Source organism: Nicotiana tomentosiformis, chromosome 12 (assembly GCF_000390325.3).
Source record: "Nicotiana tomentosiformis chromosome 12, ASM39032v3, whole genome shotgun sequence".
Classification (NCBI taxonomy): domain Eukaryota; kingdom Viridiplantae; phylum Streptophyta; class Magnoliopsida; order Solanales; family Solanaceae; genus Nicotiana; species Nicotiana tomentosiformis.
The window spans coordinates 103,174,578-103,194,606 of record NC_090823.1 but is presented as its reverse complement, the minus strand read 5'-3'; positions in this window follow the sequence as shown (position 1 = coordinate 103,194,606).

Below are 20,029 nucleotides of genomic sequence, written 5' to 3'. Positions count from 1 at the left end.
AATTTTACTGAATGGATATCTAAGATTTTTGAAGAGTATTTTTTGGCTTAGAAATCGGAATAAGGGCATAACTTTGATGTACGAAAGCGCAATCGCTCCTCCTCGTCGTTCTTGATTCAACAACTCGAATTTGGGATCGGAAATCCAAGAAAGCCATGGCTTAGAAATACACTTGAATCGCAAAAGAGATTTTGCTAGTAAGTTTGAGATAATAGTGATAGTAATATTGTCCGGTATATATAGTTGCCATGTGATGTTATGGTGTCCGATGAGAAACTTTTTTTTTCTAAGGGCTGGCGCATTTTGAAGTTGAAAAAAACAAAAGTTCCTTATTTGAAAACAAAAAGATTCATTTTCTCGAAAACAAAAAGGTTTACTTTTCCTTTTTTCCTTCTTTTCCTAATAAGCAATAGCATCACGTATTTTGGCCCGTCCAGAAGTCCAATGTTCACCAAAAAATAGAACAAAAGAGAAAACAAGGCCAATGGATACCAATGTGAATTTGTTATTGACAAGAGAATGCAGTACAATAAACTAGTAAAGGAATAGACTAAAATCCTTAAACTAAACACTACGAGCGTCAATAGTTGAATAAAAATTCCCTAATGAGTGGTTGATATTTGTTTGATCTGGGAGGCTTAATTGACAATTTAACTTGGTGCACCAATAAAGGAATTTCAGTACTGCTGAAAAGATATTTATCATACACTTCCTTCGACATTCAGTTGAGTGTTAACATGTCCAACATAATTCTGCACCTAAGATAGACGAATTAGTTTCTAATTTAGGGAAGTGGTAGGAGGTAGCAGCTACTCGATAGAATAGTTGAGGTGTGTGCAAACTAATTTGGACATTACCGTTATTAAAGAAAAAAAAAGAAAAAAAAAAAACTTTGGCTTCGGCATCGAGAGAATAAATCAGAATCACGAGCTTTAAAAAGTACATTTTGAATTCAAAGTTAAAATAACAAAATAAAGAAAAAGAGCTTTATTTATGAGACTTTCATCTTATGTCTTCCATGATGCATGATTAGTTTTTGTCCATGCTATAACTATTAGTTTTCGATTAGTATATCTTTGGTCCAGAAAATACAAAACTTCATCTGCTTTTACTCTTAAAAGAAAAATTACTTTTTTCAGCTCGAGAAATAGCTCGAAAAACTCTATTTTGTTTTTCATAAGATTCCACCAAATATCTTTAACTCCAAGATATATACTTGCTTATTTAAAAAGACTTGGACTTGCATGCAAACCAACTCTAGGCTGTCCCTCAACTACTACATTAAATTATCTCTTAGTTCACACGGATTTATATTAGCAGGTGAAGATTGTCCAAAATCATATAAGGAGACCAGGAACTCCACATTCCAGCGATATGGAACCCCCCCTCCCCCCCATGTCCAGGTCTGTCAAACTAACTGGAGCATGGACAACATAAATGCGGGCACAACATCAGTAACAATAAAGAGAAATTTTCAGAAACCACAATTGTTTAGTGACAATTAACTTCCTATACCTATTATATACATAATTACTTCCTATAACTACTATTTAGTTATTACACGACTGTATTTGATGTATTCGCGCTACTGTATTCACTAGCTGAATTCGTCTTAAAAAAAATAGGGAAATCCAACTATACGATTGTATTCGCTGTAGTCGCGCTACTGTAATACATTAGCGGAATTCGCCTAAAAATAGGGGAATCCAGCTGTTTAATAACGAAAAGGGGATCAATTAGCGTGTATCACTCCTAATTTAACTCAACAAAATCAATTCTGCATAAATTTCGCTGCTACTGTGATATATTCCATGTATTCGCGCGACTGTATTTATAAATACAATGATGTAATCAAGAAATATGGTGTATACCATTCTATTCAATTCGATTGTATACATTTTATTCAATTCACAGATATTCATTATTCATTATTATACATTGTATTCAATTCACCGTATTCAATTCGACTGTATTCAAACAACAAAAAATCACAAAATACAGTGATATTCGGCTGTATTAAAAAAATACTGACCTTCAAAATACATAAATATGGGCGAAAAAATAATATATTTATATAAAAATACAATGTATTTGAGTATATTTGATAGAGTACAATGTATTTGTATCATTGTATTTGACTAAAATAGCAAAGAAGAGAAAAAAGTTCGTCGAAGATGGCGTTTTCCGGCCAAGCAAAATACTGTATACATTTTATTAAAACAAAAAATGGAGATGAACAAAAACCCGACCCACAGATCTTCTCCGGCGTAGCCATGGCCAGATCTATTCGCCTAAGAGGATGAGCCAATAGTGGATGATAACACTTCTAACGCCTACTGTTCGCCTACTCCCTCTTCGCTTCAGAAAGTCCACCATAGCCACCAAAAATGACTGCTGTGACGACCGTCTTGATGGAAAAAGGGAGAGAGATTTGAGGGAGAAAAGAGAGAATTGAGAATCTTGCTGATAGAGAGAGAAGGAAGAAAGAAATATTATAATTGGCGTAATTCACTCCTCAATGGTAGGATATAAAATAAATACTTATTTTGATATAAAATAGAAAAGGTAGCTATAAGTAATAATATTTTAAAATTAGTTTGGTTTATAATAAATAGGATGTAATAGTTTGCTATAGGAGGTAAAATTTGAGATGGTCCTGACTATGATACCATATTAAATGGACCTTGGACCTAACTCAACCCCAAAAGCTAGCTCATAAGGCGAAGATTGCACAAGACCATATAAGAATCATATAAGGAGCCCAGGAACTCCACAGCCCAGCCGATGTGGGACTCAACAATTTGTTAACATCGATCTTAAAGTTTATTCATAGTTTTTTTAAATATTTATTCATAGTAATTCCAGTCCTTCACAAAGGAACGACACAGTACTAAGTAAATAAGTAATTAATTTAATACTACTATTATTAGCAATGACACTGGACTATGTGGTATTTGTAAAGTTGGAGTTTTTGTTCTCTTATATATGCGCAATTTCCTTTTCAATTAAAATTGAGCATGACACTGACCATAAGAGTTGTTGATCTCTTTGTTCTTTCTGTGGTTATTAAAGAATAATTCTCAGAAAATTGATGCTCATGTACTAATGCTTCAAGCTCCACTATTGATAAAATGCAAATTTGATAAAATATATCAGTTTGGTGACTCACTTTCTGATACTGGCAACTTCATTAGAGAGAGCCTCACTGGATTTGGTGCTCAATCAATATATGCAACACTTCCTTATGGAATGAATTTTCCAGGGGGGACCTTCTGGACCAGCATGCTCATCATTGATTTCATAGGTATAAAACTTCATGACTAAATATTTGTCACAGGTTAATTTTGATACTTACTAGTCGGTTGTATTCAAACTATATTTTTGAACCTTGTATGTAGATTTTGGAGCTAAATTGTTGCAAAGTTCGGGAGCGTGTATTGTAGACACATTAGATTTTAAGTCATTAGCGTTTGTATTTCTTTTTGTGCATATTCAAACGGATAATGTATTTCTCATATCAATGTTGTATTCTTATTCTTAGTTGCTCTTGACTTGTAACACAAATTCTTGGGTAGTTAATGAAATTTCGCATTTTAGTTGCTTATTTATAAGGCTATCTTCTATTTTGGGTTACACATGTATTAGTTGGTTCACCTAGCGGATTGACTTAGATGCCATCATGATCCGATGTAATTTTGGCTTGTGACATTTCTCTTTTTTCTATTATTGACAAGTACAGTCAAAAGTTAAAATTAGCAAGAAATCAAGTGGGTAGAACTATATATTTCTTCTTAAGGTGCTTTTGTCGTGACTTCTGCTCAATCATGTACTTGTTTTCTTTTACTTGGATTCACCCATTAATGTTTCTTTTATTGTTAGACTTATGGTTCCGTTTTTTGGGGATGGTGGGGGAAGAGAAGGGAGAGGGGGATGGTGGCAGGAGTGGCGGAGGAAGGTGGTGGGCTGATGGCATAAGAGAGAATAAGGAAGGAGAGAAAAAAAAGTTTAATAAAAATATGAGCCTCCTAGAATAGGTTTACTATATCACTATACCTTGTCAGTAATTGATATTTAAAAGACACAGTTTAAATATACATCAGATGTTCAATAAGTCAGCCCTTAAAATAAAGCGTTTAAGTACTGCAATTTTGAGTATATTTATTTGGCCAATAAACATACTCCATAGCATTGAGCTATATATCTTAGAAATACTGCAACTTTATTTTGCGATAATCTTAGTGTACTTTACATAATTACAATTTCAGTTTTGCATGCTAGAACAAATTAAGCATGGAGAGATAGGTTACTTAAGGTCAATTTATTGCTCATTTGGTCGATCCAAAAAATCATCTAGCTGATATTTCACACAAAGGATCATCTAGCTGATATTTCACACAAAGGATCAATTCTCAGTGTCGTGGAGAAAGTAAGGAGTACTGGGGATCAATCTACCTCGTATTTAGCTTGAGATAAAGTGTTTGAAGTGTAACGACCCGATCGGTCATTTTGTGTAATTGTGTCCCGTTTCCTTACTTTGATACTTTATACATGTGTGTTTATGGTTTTAAGACTTACGAAATTGATTAGTTTCGTTCCGGGGAGATTTCGGGTTGAATTGGACCCTTTGGCTCTTGGTTTAGAAGCCTAAGTTGATTATGTTGACTGAACTTTGACTTTTGTGAAAACGACCCCGGAATGGTATTTTAGTGGCTCCGATAGCTTCGAATTGTGATTTTAAACTTAGGCGTATGCCCGAAATCGAATTCGGAAGTCCGTAGATTGATTTATGTTGTTTTGCCGAAAATTGACAATTTGAAGTTTAGAAGTTTAACCGTATGTTGACTTTTGTCTATTGGGATTCGTAATTTAGTTTTGGGACTTGAAATAGGTCCGTTATACTTTTTAGAACTTGTCTGTAAAATTTGGTGTCATTTAAAGTTGATTTGATAGGATTCAGACGCTTGGTTGCTATTCTAGAAGTTCTTGAACTTTACTTTGAAATTCATGTGTTTTGGTGCTCGATTCGTAGTTCTAATATTATTTTTGTATTTTGATCACGCGAGCGAGTTCGTATGATATTTTTAGACTTGTGTGAATGTTTGGTTTGGAGCCCCGAGGGCTCGAATGAATTTCGGGCGTGTTTCAGAATGTTTTGGACTGATAACAGAAATCTGGTGTGCTGATGCCTTTGGTGTTGCATTTGCAAATACCAGGGCCGCAATTGCGACCTTAGCAGGGGGATCACAGGTATCACAATTGCGATGCCTGGGTCGCAATTGCAAAGGTGAACTAGGCTGGGCTAGTTTCGCATTTGCGATATAATTGTCGCTTTTGCGAGGGAAGCAAGCTTCGCAATTGCGACTTCCCACATAGGCTGTCAGTGCTGCATTTGCGAGATTTCCTTCGCAATTGCGAACTCAGTGTCGCAATTGCGACAACTGCAACTGTTACACCCTATATTTTCGTACGTGAGAGTACGTCATAAGTCAATTAATGTAAGCTCAGAAATAAGATTATATTTGGATGTATATAAATTAAGTTAATCGTGTTACCTTGGAGGTTACAAATATTTAAGATCATGAATAACTAGTACCACGAGGGTTGGAAAGCTTAGAAGCTAAACGAATTGAAGAAAATAAGTTTCGTCGAAAGTCGACAAGTTTGGAATGTTATAACATGTACTTTTGGGGTGAGACTAGGGTGCTTAATATGATAAGGAGGTTATGTTATGAGTTATTTTAGTCATATGATAGTTGTGTGTTATGTTTTGAAGTTAAGCGAGTTGTGGAACAAAAGTTGAAAAAGGTCATCACAAGTTAGATTCATAAATGTGCTAAAAATTAGGTTAAATGTAGCAGCGCTTTTCTCTCAGTATAATAAGAGTTACGGGGTGATCCACCTATCAAATTGAAGATGTACAAGTATAGTTTCCAATGCGTTAAACCGTTCGTCAATACGACATCATAGTAGAGAGATACTTGCGTTTTCGCGAGACTGCACAAACAGCTCCCTATGGGACCCACTTAGGCGGTTGAGACATCTTGATATATATATATATATATATATATATATATATATATATATATATATATATATATATATGTGTGTATGTCTGTGTGTGTGTGTGTGTGTGCCTAAAGCCAGTTTTAAATCATTATTTTTCACTTTCTTCAGACCCTATACACCTAAGAACTTTCTCTTAAAGTTCTCTCATGATCCAAGACCCAAACCAAGGGCAAATAACACAAATCAAGTGTCGGAAATCCTGTAGCGCTAGTGAGTTTCTTATTCTTCTTGTGGTTGCTGATTTTGGTGTGGTTACAGCTCATGTGGGGAGTTGTTTAAAGTGGTTTAAGTTCTATAAAACACTATTCCAAGGTTTTCATATCAACCCTAGGTGATTTCAAGTCTTCCAAAGTGATTCTAGTGTCGAGAAACCCGAATTGATTGCTAGTTTCGCTTTCTTGTTCTTGAGGCTGCGTTGCAAGGATATTTCGTGGTGGACTAAGCTAAAATTAGAGTTGTTATTATCTATTTAAGGGTAAGGAACCTTTTACTCTACATGTATTTAAGATTATCCAAGTTACGGCTAAATCGTTGAAGCTAGAACTTGTGAGATATCGATCGAAAGGCTTGTTAGTAATGCTGTTGATTGTTGGACTGTTTGGGAGGTGTTATTGAAGTGTTTTATGGCTGGAAAATTTATAGAATAACCTGAGTATATTGTGTTGTTATTACCAATATTTTCCTGAATATAAATAAGAGGTAAAGGGTTCCAAATATAATGTTATTAGACATGAATCGAGCTTGCCACTCGACGTGTTATTGTACTGGTTGTGTTCCATATAGCTATTGGTTGTTGTTTGGACTGTTTGGTGACTTTTAGTAACTTAGGGGATGCAGTACAAATAGGGGAGGGGCTGTCTGTTTTCTTGTAGAAAATAGGTTTTGACATATGAGAGTTACAATGCTTATATGACGAGTACGAAGTCGGTTTACTCATTGTAGACGTAGGAAGATCATATTGAGCTTGGTTGACGATTGCAAAGGTATGTTAAGGCACTTCTTTCTTTCTTTTGGCATGATCTAAAGTGAAATGAACGTAAATAATACGCTCTTTCATAACGGATCTACTCATAGCAACTAAGACTGCCCATGTTGTTCTTTCCTTATAAAGTTATTCTAAGCATGTATGTATGATGCTTGAATTCTATTGAGGTTCATATTGATGGTATCATGTCCATAACGTTAATCGAAAGTGCAATGACCTTACGTCACTCTGAAAGGTTTAGAGCGTGATTCCATGAATCCAACATGCATTATATAAATATCTATTTTACTCTACCGAGCCGCGCTATAGCCGGCCGGGTACGACACCTATTGTGCAATCACTGATCAATTGGGTTTTACCGAGCTCCACGTGGCCGGGTACGATTCTACCGAGCCTTATGATGGCCGGGTACGATATGATGATGATGATGCACACAGAGGCATATGTTTTTAAAAGTTTATGTGTGTGTGTGTGTATATATATATATATATATATATATATATATATATATATATATATATATATATATATATATATAGTAGCCCTCAGAAGCACTCAGATGTTACAAGTTGTATCTTCTCTACCTCTCTTTTGCATTATTGTTCTTATTTATGCTTTCCTACCTTACATACTCGGTACTTTATTCGCACTGACGTCCCTTTTGCCTGGGGATGCTGCATTTTTGTCACGCCCCGAACTCAGGGAGAGTGACAGGCATTCAACCGAGTGAACCCGGCCGAGCAAGCCTACTAGATGCCTTCTACCCAAACTCACCCATGAATAACAAGAAGATATCTATTCATTAATAAGATATTAAGGAGATCATGTATACAATATCAATCCATTACTATTAGCTACTTCATTCATAAGTCCCCAAAATGTTACATTATACATTCATCGTTTAGAAATGAAACATATGGTACAATTACAACATCTTTAGTTTGACCTTCCCAATACTAACGTACAACTCACACCATGTCTACGGAGCCTCTAACGGGTACAAGAGAGTACTAGGATAATGCCGACAACAAGGCCCCGACTATACCTCAAAACACAATACATGAGAAAATAAAAGGTACATGACCCGATATGAAATGAGGCCCACCAAGTAGCTAAGAGGAGGATATACTGTTGTCACTGATCGATGCCGCATGCTATAGAACCACCTGTATCCATTAAAAGATGCAGCGCCCCCGACAAAAGGGACGTGAGTATATGTGGAATAGTACTCGTATGTAAGGCAGACAGAACAATATATGAAAATACGATAACTCAAATAAGAGGTAAATAAAGGACATCAAGGAATTACGAAACATCCCATAGATTAAAATTTTAAGTCTTATTATACTTACATCATTTTAAACCTCTTTTAGGATCAATTGAGCCATATGAACTATATGTGGAATACATAATATAATGTAATTGAAACAACATGTACAAACAACGCCGATAAAAGTGACACCTATTGCCTGTGTTAATAATGCGCCTCACTAAACCGTCCATATCCCTCTCTTATCTTACACCTATACATTTCACCTGTGCGTTTCATAGGCCGTTCACATTGTTTACTTACACAATACACCTGTACGTTTCATAGACCGTTCACAGTGCTTACTTACATAATACACTTGTGCATTTCATAGACCGTTCGCAGTATCACCTATACAATACACCTGTGTGTTTCATAGACCGTTCACAGTGTTCACATATCATATACTTATGTGTTTCATAGTCCGTCCATAGGATCACATACTACATTATATACCTATGCGTTTCATAGCCCGTCCATAGGGTCACATACCACATTATATACCTATGCATTTCATAGCCCGTCCATAGGGTTCACCTATACCATTATACACCTATGCATTTTATAGCCCATTCATAGGGTCACATATTACATTACAATACACCTATGCGTTTCATAGACCGTCCATAGTGTTCCTTACACAATACACCTATGCGTTTCATAGACCGTCCATAGGATTACATATCATATTATACACCTATGCATCTCATAGACCGTCCATAGTGTTCACATATCATATTGTACACCTATGCATTTCATAGACCGTCCATATGATTCACATATACCATACAATATACCTATGCGTTTCATAGACCGTCCATAGGGTTCATTCATATTATATATGTGATGACCCAAAATGTTATCTTTAAATTTAATAATTAATTCTGTATTCTAAGACCTCGAAAAGCACTATTTATCATTACTCGACTTGCGTGTGCAGTCCGAAAAAAAATTTCCAGAAAGTTTTTAGGTGAAAAATGAATTAAAATGTGAATTAGAGCTTTAAAACTCAACTGAGTTGACTTTGGTCAACATTTTGAGCAAACGGACTCGGATCAGTGTTTTGATAATTTTGGAAGGTCCGTATCATGATTTGGGACTTAGGCGTATGCCCGGAATCAAATTCCGAGGTCCCTAGCCAGAGATATGGAATTTTGATAAAAAATTAAAAGTTTAAGTTCAAATAGTGACCGGATGTCAAATTATGTGCAAACGACCCCGGAATAGAATTTTGAGGATTGCAACAGCTCCGTATGGTGATTTTGGACTTAGGAGCGTGATCAGAATTTTATTTGGAAGTCCGTAGTAGAATTAGGCTTGAAATGCCGAAAGTTGAATTTTTGGGAAGTTTGACCGAGGGGTTGACTTTTTGATATCGGGGTCGAAATCCGATTCTGAAAATTTTCATAGCTCAGTTATATCATTTATGACTTGTGTGCAAAATTGGAAGTCATTCCGAATTGATTTGATGTGTTTCGACACAAGATATAGAATTTGAAAGTTCAAAGTTCATTGATTTTGATTTGAGGGTGATTCGTCGTTTTGATGTTGTTTGATATAATTTGAAGGCTCGACTAAGTTCGTATGGTATTTTGGGACATGTTGGAATAATTGGTTAAGGTCCCGAGGGTCTCGGGTGGATTTCGGAAGGTAAACGGAATGGATTTCGGACAAAGTGCTGGAAATTTCTGTTTGCAGAAATTTCTGTTGCAGAAATTCCGTGCGTGGAGCCAAGTTTGAAAGCTTATATCTCGCACAAAATAAGGAATCAGAAAATGCGCAAAACATGAAAGTTGTAGTCGTTGGATTATAGGTTCCAGAAAGTTAAACTATGCATTATTTGGACATTTGTACAGAAAGTTATGATGGATTGAATGAAGGCTGGTAGAGCAGTTTCGCCGGAAATTCTGATGCATGCAGCCGATTTTGGGAGCTTATATCTCGCAATGCATAAGGAACTGGAATAATTGCAAAACATAAAAGTTGTAGTCGGTGGATTCTAGTTTCCAGAAAGTTAAACCATTTATCATTTGGACATTTGTACATAAAGTTGTGATCAATTGAAGTAAGACTGGTAGAGCTATTTCTGGCGGACTTTTAGTGACGAAAAATGGACTTTTAGTGACGGATTGGCAGAAACTTAAGGACCAAAAAATGGTTATTTCATTCATTTCGTTTTGGATTTTTGGAGCACGGTTCTTGGGCGATTTTCACGGAAAAACATTGGGGTAAGTGTTCCTTATCCTATATTGATTATATTTCATGATTCCATACTCATTTACATCATGAATCCGTGAATTTATGGAAAAAAAAAATCAAGATTTTTGCAAAATCTTCCAAAAATAAAAATTTAAGATTTGGAGGTCGAGTTGTTATCGGATTTTGGTAAAATTGGTATGGGTGGACTCGTAATTGAATGGGTTATCGGATTTTATAAGTTTCGCCGGATTTCGAGATGTGGGCCCCACGGGCAAATTTTGAGCTAATTTCGGATTTTAATGAAAATGTAATATTTTCTTATGAAATTGATTACTATAATTTTTGTTGACTGTATCGAATTGATTATGACTAGATACGAGTCGATCGGAGTCGGAAAATCGAGGAAAAAGCATAATACTTGGTTAAATTGGAGCAAGTCGAGGTAGGTGACTTGTCTAACCTTGTGTGGGGGAAATTTTCCCTAGGATTGGTATTGATGTGATTATTGAAATATGTTGAAAGTCGTGTGCACGAGGTGACAAGTGTGTACACGGGTTAAATTGCGAAAGATTATATTGTGTAGATCACTGTTGCGCATTTATTAAATTATTTTATCTTGTGATATTCTTCATCATTGATGTGAGATATATACTTCAAATTTGTTTGATCTTTTCTTACTAATTGTTTTACCTGTTTAGTTGAAACTTGGTTTCTTTTATTCTGTGCATTATTTGAAGGTTGATTTTCTTTAAATTAAATATTATTAATATGAAGTATTTGACATTTCTAAACTTGTTATTGAAGCAACGTAGTAAAGATTTTGAACTCCGTTCGAGGACGAACGTTTGTTTTAGAGGTGGAGAATGTGATGACCCAAAATGTCATCTTTAAATTTAATAATTAATTCTGTGTTCTAAGACCTCAAAAAGCACTATTTATCATTACTCGACTTGCGTGTGCAGTCCGAAAAAAATTTTCCAGAAAGTTTTTAGGTGAAAAATGAATTAAAATGTGAATTAGAGCTTTAAAACTCAACTGAGTTGACTTTGGTCAACATTTTGAGCAAACGGACTCGGATCAGTGTTTTGATAATTTTGGAAGGTCCGTATCGTGATTTGGGACTTAGGCGTATGCCCGGAATCAAATTCCGAGGTCCCTAGCCAGAGATATGGAATTTTGATAAAAAATTAAAAGTTTAAGTTCAAATAGTGACCGGATGTCAAATTATGTGCAAACGACCCCGGAATAGAATTTTGAGGATTGCAACAGCTCCGTATGGTGATTTTGGACTTAGGAGCGTGATCGGAATTTTATTTGGAAGTCCGTAGTAGAATTAGGCTTGAAATGCCGAAAGTTGAATTTTTGGGAAGTTTGACCGAGGGGTTGACTTTTTGATATCGGGGTCGAAATCCGATTCTGAAAATTTTCATAGCTCAGTTATATCATTTATGACTTGTGTGCAAAATTGGAAGTCATTCCGAATTGATTTGATGTGTTTCGACACAAGATATAGAATTTGAAAGTTCAAAGTTCATTGATTTTGATTTGAGGTGTGATTCGTCGTTTTGATGTTGTTTGATGTAATTTGAAGGCTCGACTAAGTTCGTATGGTATTTTGGGACATGTTGGAATAATTGGTTAAGGTCCCGAGGGTCTCGGGTAGATTTCGAAAGGTAAACGGAATGGATTTCGGACAAAGTGCAGAAATTTCTGTTGCAGAAATTCCATGCGTGGAGCCAAGTTTGGAAGCTTATATCTCGCACAGAATAAGGAATCAGAAAATGTGCAAAACATGAAAGTTGTAGCCGTTGGATTATAGGTTCAAGAAAGTTAAACTATGCATTATTTGGACATTTGTACAGAAAGTTATGATGGATTGAATGAAGGCTGGTAGAGCAGTTTCGCCAGAAATTCTGATGCATGCAGCCGACTTTGGGAGCTTATATATCGCAATGCATAAGGAATTGGAATAATTGTAAAACATGAAAGTTGTAGTCAGTGGATTCTAGTTTCCAGAAAGTTAAACCATTTATCATTTGGACATTTGTACATAAAGTTGTGATCAATTGAAGTAAGACTAGTAGAGCTATTTCTGGTGGACTTTTAGTGACGAAAAATGGACTTTTAGTGACGGATTGGCAGAAACTTAAGGACCAAAAAATGGTTATTTCATTCATTTCATTTTGGATTTTTGGAGCACGGTTCTTGGGCGATTTTTGGGCGATTTTCACGGGAAAACATTAGGGTAAGTGTTCCTTATCCTATATTGATTATATTTCATGATTCCATACTCATTTACATCATGAATCCGTGAATTTATGGAAGAAAAATCAAGATTTTTGCAAAATCTTCCAAAAACGAAAATTTAAGATTTGGAGGTCGAGTTGTTATCGGATTTTGGTAAAATTGGTATGGGTGGACTCGTAATTGAATGAGTTATCGGATTTTATAAGTTTCGCCGTATTTCGAGCAAATTTTGAGCTAATTTCGGATTTTAATGAAAATGCAATATTTTCTTATGAAATTGATTACTATAATTTTTGTTGACTGTATCGAATTAATTATGACTAGATACGAGTCGATCGGAGTCGGAAAATCAAGGAAAAAGCATAATACTTGGTTAAATTGGAGCAAGTCGAGGTAAGTGACTTGTCTAACCTTGTGTGGGGGAAATTTTCCCTAGGATTGGTATTGATGTGATTATTGAAATGTGTTAAAAGTCGTGTGCACGAGGTGACAAGTGTGTACACGGGTTAAATTGCGAAAGATTATATTTTTAAATTGTGCAGATCACTGTTGCGCATTTATTAAATTATTTTATCTTGTTATATTCTTCATCATTGATGTGAGATATATACTTCAAATTTGTTTGATCTTTTCTTACTAATTATTTTACCGGTTTAGTTGAAACTTGGTTTCTTTTATTCTGTGCATTATTTGAAGGTTGATTTTCTTTAAATTAAATATTATTAATATGAAGTATTTGACATTTCTAAACTTGATATTGAAGCAACGTAGTAAAGATTTTGAACTCCGTTCGAGGACGAACGTTTGTTTTAGAGGTAGAGAATGTGATGACCCAAAATATCATCTTTAAATTTAATAATTAATTCTGTGTTCTAAGACCTCGAAAAGCACTATTTATCATTACTCGACTTGCGTGTGCAGTCCGAAAAAAAATTTCCAGAAAGTTTTTAGGTGAAAAATGAATTAAAATGTGAATTAGAGCTTTAAAACTCAACTGAGTTGACTTTGGTCAACATTTTGAGCAAACGGACTCGGATCAGTGTTTTGATAATTTTAGTAGGTCCGTATCGTGATTTGGGACTTGGCGTATGCCCGGAATCAAATTCCGAGGTTCCTAGCCAGAGATATGGAATTTTGATAAAAAATTAAAAGTTTAAGTTCAAATAGTGACCGGATGTCAAATTATGTGCAAACGACCCCGGAATAGAATTTTGATGATTCCAACAGCTCCGTATGGTAATTTTGGACTTAGGAGCGTAATCGGAATTTTATTTGGAAGTCCGTAGTAGAATTAGGCTTGAAATGCCGAAAGTTGAATTTTTGGGAAGTTTGACCGAGGGGTTGACTTTTTGATATCGGGGTCGAAATCTGATTCTGAAAATTTTCATAGCTCAGTTATATTATTTATGACTTGTGTGCAAAATTGAAAGTCATTCCGAATTGATTTGATGTATTTCGACACAAGATATAGAATTTGAAAGTTCAAAGTTCATTGATTTTGATTTGAGGTGTGATTCGTCGTTTTGATGTTGTTTGATGTAATTTGAAGGCTCGACTAAGTTCGTATGGTATTTTGGGACATGTTGGAATAATTGGTTAAGGTCCCGAGGGTCTCGGGTAGATTTCGGAAGGTAAACGGAACTGTTGCAGAAATTCCGTGCGTGGAGCCAAGTTTGGAAGCTTATATCTCGCACAGAATAAGGAATCACAAAATGCGCAAAACATGAAAGTTGTAGTCGTTGGATTATAGGTTCCAGAAAGTTAAACTATGCATTATTTGGACATTTGTACAGAAAGTTATGATGGATTGAATGAAGGCTGGTAGAGCAGTTTCGCCAGAAATTCTGATGCATGCAACCGACTTTGGGAGCTTATATCTCGCAATGCATAAGGAATTGGAATAATTGCAAAACATAAAAATTGTAGTCGGTGGATTCTAGTTTCCAGAAAGTTAAACCATTTATCATTTGGACATTTGTACATAAAGTTATGATCAATTGAAGTAAGACTGGTAGAGCTGTTTCTGGTGGACTCTTAGTGACGAAAAATGGACTTTTAGTGACTGATTGACAGAAACTTAAGGACCAAAAAATGGTTATTTCATTCATTTCGTTTTGGATTTTTGGAGCACGGTTCTTGGGCGATTTTTGGGCGATTTTCACGGGAAAACATTGGGGTAAGTGTTCCTTATCCTATATTGATTATATTTCATGATTCCATACTCATTTACATCATGAATCCGTGAATTTATGGAAGAAAAATCAAGATTTTTGCAAAATCTTCCAAAAACAAAAATTTAAGATTTGGAGGTCGAGTTGTTATCGGATTTTGGTAAAATTGGTATGGGTGGACTCGTAATTGAATGGGTTATCGAATTTTATAAGTTTCGCCGGATTCCGAGATGTGGGCCCCACGGGCAAATTTTGAGCTAATTTCGGATTTTAATGAAAATGTAATATTTTCTTATGAAATTGATTACTATAATTTTTGTTGACTGTATCGAATTAATTATGACTAGATACGAGTCGATCGGAGTCAGAAAATCGAGGAAAAAGCATAATACTTGGTTAAATTGGAGCAAGTCGAGGTAAGTGACTTGTCTAACCTTGTGTGGAGGAAATTTTCCCTAGGATTGGTATTGATGTGATTATTGAAATGTGTTGAAAGTCGTGTGCACGAGGTGACAAGTGTGTACACGGGTTAAATTGCGAAAGATTATATTTTTAAATTGTGTAGATCACTGTTGCGCATTTATTAAATTATTTTATCTTGTTATATTCTTCATCATTGATGTGAGATATATACTTCAAATTTGTTTGATCTTTTCTTACTAATTGTTTTACCTGTTTAGTTGAAACTTGGTTTCTTTTATTCTGTGCATTATTTGAAGGTTGATTTTCTTTAAATTAAATATTATTAATATGAAGTATTTGACATTTCTAAACTTGATATTGAAGCAACGTAGTAAAGATTTTGAAATATTATTTTCCTAAATTATTTACTCCTGAATATTTTTATACTCATTGTGAGGGAGCCGTGAGCTCTTTATTGTGGAAGAATATTATTGATGAATTATTTTGACATGAGCTGTGAGCTCTTTATTGTGGAAAACTATTATTGATGATTTATTTTGGCATGAGCCGTGAGCTCTTTATTGTGGCAAACTATTATTGATGATTTATTTTGGCATGAGCCGTGAGATCTTTATTGTGGAAAAATATTGTTGTTGAATTATTTTGGCAAGTTAAATTATTTGAGCACTTGAGGTGCAAATTGTGATATATTGTGATATTGATACGCATGCGGTGGTATAAGGTCTGGGTGTTGAAACGCATGCGGTGAGATAAGGGTGGCTTGATACGCGTGGCTAGTAGGGGAACTTCTAGAAGTCATGCGGTGTGATAAGGGTGGCTAAAATGCGGGATGCTATTTCGGGAAAAAATATTTTCTTTAAATAAATTGTGAAGGCTCCCGCGGTGATATAAGGAAATGAGATATTGTGAATGTATTTATGATTTGGGACTACGAGGCGGTACCTCGGGAGTGCCCTTGTTGATATTGATTTATGGCCGTAGTTGCCTTTGATTATTATTGTGATTTTCATAAAGTTGAAGGAAATTCTGTTTTGATTTCCACGAGATATTATTTGCAATTATTTGGTGTCATTAAATGTGACATACTATTTGATTCATTTTCAATGTCATTTTATTTTACTACATTGATAAACATTTTACCATGCCATTATTATATTCCAGTAGGGCCTCACCTGACCTCGTCACTACTCTACCGAGGTTAGGCTTGGCACTTACTGGGTACCGCTGTGGTGTACTCATACTACGCTTCTGCACATCTTTTTGTGCAGATCCAGGTTCATTTTACCAGCCTAGACGTCAGTGAGTTACTTGCGCACGGAGACTTCGAGGTATATCTGCCAGCGTCCGCAGACTCCGGAGTCCCCTTCTATCATTTTATGCTGCTTCCTTATATTTTATTTAGACCTTGACATATAGAGACATTGAGAATAAATTCTTAGAAGCTTGTGACTTATTTCTACCGGATTTTGGGAGTTAAAATTGTTTGAATTGTAGTTTATTTATTTCAGATATTTATTATTATTCCGCATTGATAGGCTTACCTAGTCTTAGAGACTAGGTGCCATCACGACATCCTACGGAGGGAATTTGGGGTCGTGACAAGTTGGTATCAGAGCACTAGATTCATAGGTTCATGAGTCACAAGCAGGTTTAGTAGAGTCTTGCAGATCGGTACGGAGACGTCTGTACTTATCTTCGAGAGGCTATGGAACTGTTAGGAAATATTCACTTCTTTGACTCCTTATCGTGCGACATTGATTTAGCTTGAAACATATATCTTATATTCCTTTGTATCCACTCGTGTATGACATTGTGCACTCGGTATCAGTTGTGCGTCGACGGTTCGTGATGCCGTAGATGGACTATGATGGAGCCAGAGATGCTCAAACATTACCTCAACGTGTGGTTCCGACTGAAGATGCAGGCGTATTGAGAGATCACCTAGTGAATCATGTGGGGGGTGCAACGGACGTTGGCGTCCAGTTGATTTATACAAGCTGTGAAGATTATTATTGTGGATCATCGGACGTAGTGACCTATGACTTCGCGCCGAGTAGGGGGAGTCCACTACCAATGGGTGGATTGCGGGGTCATGTATTATATCAGTTTTGGCCTGAAATGTATATATGTGGTACTGAGAGGTTCCCTAAAATTTACACATGTTTAAGACCTGAGATTTCGTAGAGGATAAGGTTGGGACTTGCGGTATGTCTGCCTCCTTAATAATCCTATACTTCAATACCCAAGGAGTTATAGAAACAACTCTAAATTTGTAGAAGGTCTACTCAGCGCGGACATCACTGTTGCGGATTTTGGGGTGCTTCAGAGTAAGTACACTTGTTGATGAGAGTCTGGACTATGTGGTTGGTGACAAGATTTGTCTGTATGGAGCTCTACTTTTGTGATCATTGTGTATAAATAGGGGTAAGGGTTACCCCAAAGAAGAGTCGAAGAGTATGTTAAGCAATTGGTCAGCTCAACAGTGTAGAGTCAGTATAACAAAAGAAGAAATTCGCCTTGGGAGAGATAATTCTCCACCGGTGTTCGTGGCAAGCCTGTGAAGCGAGCAGACCAGCCAATGAAACACCGCCCACTTGGCTCAGTTCTCAGAAACGCTTTTGAAAGAGTTTGTTTTCTGGACTCTCCGTAATGCGTGGCGCATAGGGTTTGAACGGTTGCGTCATGTCACCATTGACGATTTCAGAATATGCCATCAAGTTCAATAAGTTAGCCCGTCATACTCCTACTTTGCTTCCTACAGCCAGAGGGCGAGTCCACAGACTCATTAAAGAACTCAATTATGATCATAAAATTTTGTACGACTCGGGAGCTACAAGTTAATACTTCATTTCTGCTAGTTGTACAAATTGCCAAGATATTAGAACGTGTTCGGGGTGAAAAAAAAAGGGAAACTAAGGAGACCAAGACATCTCAAGGTTCTGGGGGATTCAGTGGATTCTACTCTGCAAGTATAAATCATTATGGAGGGGGCTCGGGCAATCGGCCAGCCGAGTCCGCACATCGGATTACTCGGGGTGCTCCAGTAAGTTCTTTTAATGCACCACCGACATGAGTTCCTACAATGGTTATTCCAATTATCTGCACAGACTCAATATGAGCAGCCTAACCCGCAAAAGGGTTGTTATGAATACGGTGATACTAGGCACATCATGAGAAAATTATCCCAAACTTGGGAGAGACATACTTCATCAAAGCACTCAGGCTACGTGCCCCATTGCAGTTACTACACCACCCACACGACCAGTTAAGGGTGGAAGACATACGGGTAAAATGCGTCCTAGAGGTGGAGACCCAGCCGTTGATATATTTATTTTACGGTATGGCAGAGGTCGCTACATCAGATGGTATCGTTACAGATACGACCTCGATTTAATATAAAGGAATAATTTCCTTAAGTTGATTCGGTTCTCAATATCGAAACGAGTCTTCATATTGTGCTCCACTTATGAGTGAGCTTCATAATTCTATAATTTACTTATGTGTTTACCCCTGTTGGGAGATTTTATGAAGATAACTACGCCTATCATTTCGTGTTGGTCACTAATAAGAGCTGCGAGGCTAAATGTGGCTTTCTGTTACTCATTTCGGTAAATTTTGATGTAAATTCCGAATAATTAGTTGCAAATTATGAATTATATGCCCTACCGGTGTGGGGTTCATTATGTCTTGTGATTTGGTGTAACCAAAATTATTTAAAAGGAGAAAATGGAAATTTTCAATTGGCACGATGTGCATATTACTTGTGATTCAGAAACTGAGGACGAGATCCTCACATTTTTATGTAAATTGATATGTTTAAACCGGGCTACGAGCTGCGGTGGAAGTTATATAAGGATGAGATCCTTGTGAGAAAAAAAAAATTATGTTTAAGTTCTCCCTTGTGAGATCCAATTTGTACTATAGTACTAATAGAGAGTCATGCCTGTTAGGCTTATTTGAAAATACTTATATGAAATCCTCTGTGCATACTTGCCAAATTTGTGTTGTAATTATTGAGTTTTAACCTACGAGGTAGGTTCTCGCCCAGGTGACGTTAAATGTAACTCGTTAATTCGGGTAAATAATTATGAAGTCTTCATGCCTCGCATCTAGTTATCAGTATTGCGAAGGTTTGCAACGAGATTTTTGTTAACATGAGGTTAAATGACGATTCTGTAATTGATTATGAACAACTATTAAGACCAAATTGATCCAAGAGGGTGCTCCATTTACAGAGTCAGACGAGTGTGAGTTAAGCTTTTAGAAGCTCAAGATCACTTTGACTCTGACACAAACGTTGGTATTACTTACATATTCAAGGTCTTATACTGTGTATTGTGACGCGTCGCATATTGTTCTAAGCGCGATGTTGATGCAAGACGGTAGGGTGATTGCCTACGCGTCCACACAGTTAAAGGTACATGAAAAAAAAATAAAAAATTATCCAGTCTGTGACCTTGAGTTAGCAGCTATTGTTCATGCCTTGAAGATTTGGCGGCATTATTAGTACGGTGTCCATTGTGAGGTCTACACCGATCACCGAAGTCTATAGCATCTATTTAAACATAAAGATCTTAATTTGCGGCAGCGGAGATGGTTGGAGTTACTTAAGGATTATTATATCACCAT